This window comes from Candoia aspera, chromosome 1, assembly GCF_035149785.1.
Source record: "Candoia aspera isolate rCanAsp1 chromosome 1, rCanAsp1.hap2, whole genome shotgun sequence".
NCBI classification, from domain to species: Eukaryota; Metazoa; Chordata; class Lepidosauria; order Squamata; family Boidae; genus Candoia; species Candoia aspera.
Genome location: NC_086153.1, coordinates 169,609,086 through 169,617,235, shown reverse-complemented (window position 1 = coordinate 169,617,235; position 8,150 = coordinate 169,609,086).

Genomic DNA, 8,150 nt, shown 5'->3' with positions numbered 1-8,150 from the left:
AAGAAACTAGAAGAAGGTGACAGAATCAAATACAAATGAATAAACAAGGGATTAAAGATGTTACAGAGATTATAGTTTTCTAGTACATCACTATGGATGATATTCTAGAGGTGACGGACTCGTCCCTGGGGGAGCTGGGGATGTTGACGACCGACAGGAAGCTCTGGCGTGGGCTGGTCCATGAAGTCACGAAGAGTCGGAAGCGACTAAACGAATAAACAACAACAACAACAGTACATCACTGATTAATTATGACTAACTGAATATATGATAGTTTTAAACAATTAAAAATTGCTGTTAGTCTCTAAGCTACACATGAATAGCAAGGACTATGGTCAACACACTATAAATCACTGAGTGAGGTTATATGCTACAGTGAATTCAATCCATGTTACTAATTCAGATAACTTGTAAAATTGAAATACAGACTCTATTCATAGAAAAACCAAATTTTGGATGTGGTACAAATCCATGCATTAAGTTGTAGTTGAGAAAGTTTTCCAGTTTGAATTAAATCCTATATCAGATTTACTTATAAAATACAAAGTTAATCTAGACATGAAAGCATTTTCCCACAGCTTAGCCATTCTTCTAGTGAGGGGATCAAACAACCTTTCCACTAGAAAGAATGTTATATCCTTGAAGCAGCTAGCATATACAAAGACTGTTGGGTATATTTTGAAGGAATATGTAGTTCAGTAAAATTCAGTAAGAACACTGCAGGTTGAAATGGGAATTCAACTTGAATATACAAATCACTTCTTTGTAGCCCTCGGAAACTTCATAAAATCAGAGATGGAAGTGATATCCCAGGTAGTCTAAACCAACCCCCCTGCTCAGAGCAGGATCTGCTAAAGCATTTGCTGCCTCTGTGTGAAGGTCTCCACAGAAGGGGAACACTGTAGTGGTAGACTCTCATACTGGGCAACGGGTTGGACTAAGTGATTTCCAGGGTCCTTTCCCATCCTTTCTTTCTTTGATTCATAAAAGGAAACAGGGTGATGCCTTTGGGTTCAAATATAAGGAACGCTTGCTCTGTGGAAAGTCCCACTGAGTTGTCCAGATCTTACTCAGATATAAGTATGCTTAGACTTCTGGTTCTGATCAGTGTGCTAGTTTTATTCTCCTCTCGTTCCCTTCCAGACTTGGAGAGTCTGTGTCTCCAGTGGATGGTTGAGGATCTTGATTTTTCTGCACCCCTATTTGCGCAAAAAGCCTTCAGAGATAAAGGAGGTTCTCCATTATATACACTCACCCTCTACACCTGGAGGAAGGCAGGCTAGCATGTTATTTCATATTGAAGTGGTGCCAGAGGCTTCTCCCCAATCCTGCCTCCATTTCATCCACTTGCTCTCATTATTTGCACATCTTACCCATTTCAACAATATCTTCCACAATTTCCATATTTGCATCAGCCCTGTCCTCAAAAAGAGGAGGCAAGGCTGGTGGGCTCATTTCCATCTCCCTGCAGTGATGGCACTGTGTATAAAATTGCAGCTAAAAGATTTTTATTTTTAATTTTAAATCCTTAGGACAGAAATGAAGTACTGAACCAAAACCTCTTCATTCTTGACTTCTGCTTTGTTGTTGTTGTTGTTAGCTGCTGTCGAGTCGTTTACGACTCATGGTGATCCCATGTATAACAGAATGAAATGCTGTTTGGTCTTGTGCCATATGCCTGACTGTTCCCATGTTTGCATCCGTTGTTGCTGTAATTCTATCAATCCATCGCATTGGAGGTCTTCCTCTTTTCCGCTGGTCCTCGACTTTACCAAACATGATGTCCTTTTCAAGCGATCGGTCTTTCCTGATGATGTGCCCAAAGTATGAGAGTCTAAGCCTAGTAATCTTTGCCTCTAGTTGTATTTCTTCTAAAACTGATTTGTTTGTTCTTCTGGCAGTCCATGGTATTTTCAATAATCTTTGCCAATACCACAATTTGAATGCATCAATTCTTCTTCTATCTTCGTTTTTTAATGTCCAACTTTCACAGGCATATGTGGCAATTGAGTAGACCATGGCATGAGTCAGACATCTTTTTAAACTGACGGCAGATTTTCGCAGTGCTATACGTAGTTTGATTTCTTGGTTACTACTTCCCTTGTCATTGATCGTTGATCCAAGTAGAATGAAATCATTGATGAGTTCAATTTCTTCTCCATTTATTGTGACATTGTTTATTGGTCCATCTGTGAGAATCTTCGTCTTATTCACATTCAGGTATAGTCTGTATTGCTGACTACAATCTTTGATCTTCATCAGCAAGTACTTCAAGTCTTCTTCATTTCCAGCAAGCAAAGTTGTATCACCTGCATATCGCAGGTTGTTACTAAGTCTTCCACCAATTCTGATACCCCGTTCTTCTTCGTACATTCCTGCTTCTCAAATTATTTGTTCAGCGTACACATTGAATAAGTAGGGGGAAAGCATACAACCTTGCCGCACACCTTTTCCAATTTTGAACCACTTGGTGTCACCATTTTATGTTCTAACGACTGCCTCTTGATCCATGTACAGATGTCATGAGTGCTGATGGTGAGCAGGAGGGGGCCCCTATCCAGGGAGGAAAATGCATGCGTAGTACTGAGGAGTTGAGCAGCCATTCAAAGAGACACAGATCAGACGCACCTTAACTCTTGGGATTTATCTGTCTGGGTTTTTCCCACGCTTCTTCAGTTTGTTAGGATTTTCTGTCTAATGTAGCGGTAATAAAACACTAGAGACCTATTCCTTGTCTCAGCGTGGTTCCTGGCTGTTAGGACAACAGGTTCCACAGGAGTATAATTAAGTGCTCTGGAATTCCCATTCTTCATAATATTAGCCATAACTTGTTATGGTCCACACAGTCAAACACCTTTGTGTAATCAATGAAACAGAGGTCAACATCTGGTATTCTTTACATTCAGCCAAGATCCATCTGACATCAGCAATGATATCTCTCGTACCACGTCCTCTTCTAAATCCAGCCTGGACTTCTGGTAGTTCTCTATCAATGTAAGGCTGCAAATGTTGTTCAATTCTTTTCAGCAAAATTTTGCTAGCATGTGAAATCAATGAAATTGTTCAATAATTTCCACATTCTGTTTGATCTCCTTTCTTTGGAATGGGCATGAATACGGATCTCCTCCAGTCAGTTGGCCAGGTCATTGTCTTCCAAACTTCTTGACAGAGAAGAGTAAGTGCTTCCACTGCTGCATCTGGTTGTTGAAATATCTCTTTGGTAATCCATCAATTCCTGGAGCCTTGTTTTTTGCCAGTGCCTTCAGTGCAGCTTGAACTTCTTCCTTCAGTACCGATGGTTCTTGATCATATTCTACCTCCTTAAGTAGCTGAACATTGACTAACTCTTTCTTATACAGCAATTCTGTATATTCCTTCCATCTTCTCTTAATTCTACCCGCGTCATTTAACGTATTGCCCATAGAATCTTTAAGGATAGCAACTAAGGGCTTGAATTTTCTCTTCAGCTCTTTCAGCTTGAGAAATGCTGATTGTTTTCTTCCTCTTTGATTTTCTAGCTCTAGGTCTTTGTATATTTCATCATAATGTTTTTCCTTACCTTTTCAAGCTGCCCTTTGAAATTTTCTATTTCGCTCTCTTACTTCATTCTTTCTTCCATTAGCTTTAGCTACTTGGCATTTAAGAGCAAGTTCCAGAGTCTCATCTGACATCCATTTGGATCTTTTCCTTCTGCTGACTTCTGCGTTATCATGACTGAATTAAGTTTGGAAAGCATACTACGCTTGCATAAACTCTCTACTGCCTTCTCATCAGTGGAAAAGAGGTGGTGAGTTGTCTTGGCCAAAGTTCCATCTATTTGTGAAAGAGAAGTATAAAATGGTATAAATATAATGAAACAGGAGATGTTTCAGTTTTACACATAGGCAGGTAACAAGAGTCACAATAAGAGACATGAAATCTCTACTTCTTGCATTATTAAACCTTGGGATTATCAACTGAAGCTAAATGCACAAGATTCATGACCAATAAAAGAAGGTATTTAATTATAAAGCAGTTTGATTTTGGAACATTACATTTTTTTACAAGGCAGATGGTTTTAAATAGGTGCTAGAAAAATTCCTGGAGGATATGAGCTATTAGTAAATATGAGTCTTGATGGCTGTCTACTCTTAAATAAAATGCCAGTTGGTAGGAAACAGAACTTGTTGGCCACTGTGAGATGCAGAATGCTGGACCTTTCTCCTGATTCAACAGGCTCCTTCAAGGTAAAAGAAAGAGGAATAAAATGAGGAATGGAGCTTTGGGACTAGCTTCTAATCACAGTATTCTGGATGATGGTTAAGGTCATTACAAGGCTGTTGCAGCGTTCACTTGTTTTCCTTAATCCTTCCTCCTAAGTGCTGAAATATCACACAATGTCTAGTGGAGTCTGTGGGACCTGGAGAGATGTATCACTGGATGTTTACTTGAAAAAAGATTATCTGAAGTCTTTAAAACAACTTTAAATGGTTTTCCACTGTATGATGGCCACCTGTGAGGGATGTTTTAGTGCAAGGTTTTGCAGCAATAGCAGGAATTAAATTAGTTTTTATAATGCATTGAATTATAGGCCTTAGGAAAGAGACATTAAACCAACTGTGGGGTTCATTATGAAAGGATGTTGGGTGACTTCCCAATTTCTTCGAAAACTTTTTCAAGAAAAAATATTTTAATTTTTTAAAATGTATTTTGTAAAATATATTCAGGAATATATATCTATGTTATAGTATTTTGATGTTTAAAGCTCTAAGTGCTAATGCGAAATGCCAAAGTTCAACTAACGCTTTCTCTTTTGTAAGAATGCCCAAGCTTCATCCTATTAGTAAATCACAAAGCCTTAATTTTTGTTTGAAATGCACCAAGGCTATTTTTCCATGACTCCTCTAGCAGCACTGCACAGATCTCAACATGACTGCAGCTACATAAGCTCAATCCAAAAGTATTCCAGTGAAGAATATACCAGCTGGCAGATGCGATGCTATCATCTCTGGATGTGTTTACAATTACTGATGCTTGTCTAAACATACTTTGATAAATTGCTTTAGGATGCATGTTTTCTTGTGGATAATATTAAGATAGCAAGCCACCAATGCTCTTCTCCTGCTAAAGGCCATTTTCACAAGAATTCTGCTCTTCGATGAAATTATTATTGGTTAGTGCAGGGCTAAGCAACCAGATGCCTTCCAAGTACCTTGAAGTGGACTACCAAAACCTCCAGCTGACATAAATAATAGCCAGATACTCTGGGTGGGAGCTATGATGACTTAAAGTAACAGCATATAATTGAAGATACATTTAAAAAATAGAAAAAATAAAACGATCCGAATTCCAGATTAGGACTTTCAAATAGTAAATCTAAGGCATCATATGTTACGACACAGTGAAATCAAATGACAGAACAATGTCTAAAAGGCAACATTAACAAAGCAAATCCCGTGCTGTTTGGAACACCCAGCCGCAGAGGGACAAGAGACTGGTAAACTCCAAAAAATTAAATTTGGCCACTATTTTGGGGAAACGATAGATCAGATATATAAACCTACAAACACACAAATAAGAAGTAATAATTAGTACATAATGTTTTGGTAATTTTATTTTTTAAGAGGCACTAAACAGGGATGTTCATTATGTTTCCTTCTGATTTATTTATAGAATCAGAAGTTATAGAAACATTAACAACAGTGTTGTGGATGAATAGCTACATGCAAAGGCGGTCTATATAGAAGGCCAATCTATTAAATTTATGTGCAGATGATATGGTCCTTACTATTCCCAATCCAACATATTCAGCATATTCTCTTCGACTGATATTCAGCTAAGTATATTAAAAGAAAAGAGTTTAAAATGTTGCTATATTATCAAGCCTATCAATCATAAAAAAACTCAATTAGTTTCCACCCATACCCTCTAAAATACAAAAAATAATATTTAACACTTTATTATTTAAAAAAAAGAATTTTATTACATTTCAGAAAAAGATAAAAGATACAGAAAAACAAAAAACTACTAAAAAGAACTAAAAAAGTGTGAAAACACAAGATAATTTTTTTTTAAATAGGTTACAGAAAGAAGTGACTTCCAACTTTAGACATCAAGGATATACAGCAATTTTCCATAATCAATCCCTTATTCTATATTAAACCAAAATCACATTATTTCTATAAGTCAACCCCTTAGCACATTATAAAAATCACTAAATATCATTGCTCCCTCCCCTTATATTAAAAGAAAAGAAAAAGTATAAATCACCTAATCAACCCCCCCAAATAACAATTACTTAATAATTCCCTTCCTACTACTATTCTATACATTCCTGTCTACTGTAATAAAGATCAAAAATAAAAAGTATATAAACATGAATTAATATTAATTTAAAAAAATAAAAAACTTTATAATCTTAATCTCAATCATTAACGATAAGTAAAATCATCCAAAACCGAAAGACCATCCAGATAACTATTTTTAGCCCCTTAACCCACTTCAAAATAGACCAAAGCATTTACATATCCCTGTAATAAACACAGAGCTATTTTCTTAAAGAAATCAAACAGCCCAACTGTTCCCCTCACAAACACAGACTTCTCTTCAAAAAACCTCCCATAAGTAATAACCCCTTCTTTTCCCCTTCTTTTCCATAACATTCCATCAGAAAGCCAAATTCACTCATGTCTTGCAACTCAATGGTTAAACTTCTTCAATTCAGCATTGTCAATTTCATCCAGCATTTCAACAGAAGCCCCAATCTCATTCTCAGAAGAGTCATTTCCATTGCTGTTAAGAGTCTTCAGGTTCATCTACAACATCTCCAACCAGATGGCACATTTTAGACCATATATTTTCCACAATGCTCTGAGTGTCTTGCATGACAACTTGGCAGGAATCAGAAAAAATCTCTTAATATCTGCTTTAATATCTTGATGGAAGTCAGAGAGAGCCTGGTTAAGATCCTCCATGTCTCACACAGTAAATTATGGCGCATCCTAGGTACTTAACCAGCAAAAGTAAAAGGTAATGGAAAATTTCTGAACTGAGTTAAGATAAGATAACAGACAGTTCCCCAGAGAAAGTAGCGGCAGGAAAGTAAAAGTTCAGAACAGCAGATTCAACAAGTAGGAAAAATGCTAAAATCTTCAAAATTGGCACAAAAATAACAGGGAGATGATAATATATTCTCAACTCGCCCAGGGTCCCCCGTGAACCACCCAGAGTCCCCCATGTGCGGGAGATGGGCAGTGATAAAAATATGATAAATAAAGAAAAATAAAATAAACCCTCCTTTGTATGGGATGGAAAGCAAAATCTAAAACTTAAAAAGAATTTTTTTCTAAAAAAAATTAATCACAAAAATAATGATAAGCATGAAGAGATATTGTTTCTCCTTAATGTAGAAACTCTCTGCTAGGGTACAAATACTTAAAAAAAAATTAACTGGGTGCTTTAGAAATGGGGTGGCTGGACATAATGTCCCTTTAAGGCTGCAGTGTGGCTTGGAAATGGTGATGTCGCAGCCTACCGGCAAACTTTTACCCATCAATCACAAACACTGTTTACGATCTATTGGCTACAATTTGCAGTCAAGAGGACAAATGGGTCAATTCCGAGCATTTTCCTTGATCCGGAAAAAAGCTCCTGGGCTTCAGGAGAAACCAGCCTGAGTCAGAAGAAGCTGCCATGATGCCAATTCTGCCAGCGGAGCTCACGGGCACAGCTGTTTAGTCCGTCATGTCCCCACCGGAAGTCCAAAATAGTCTCTGCCATGGCCCCAGCCCTCTGGAATAAGTTACACCCGGAGGTGAGGCAGGCCCCCACTCTCCCAGCCTTCCGGAAGGGGGTTGTGCTACTTCGCTTGGGGTGGGAGAGGGGATAGCCAATCATGGGGGTGGTTGGCACCTTGAGGGGGCCAGTGATGAGATTGTTATTTGCTTCTTGGATGTTATATTTTATATTTATGTGTATTTATTTTGTATGGTTTTCATGATTTTTAAATCTTTTATCTTAACTGTTTGTAAATCTCCCAGAGTCGTTGCAATACGAGATGGGTGGTAAAGAAATATGATAAATAAATAAATAAATTGACTTTTTTATTCCAGACCCCTCATAATGGATATCTTGGATAAAACCATAATTTGGCACAGAAAACATTTTGTTTT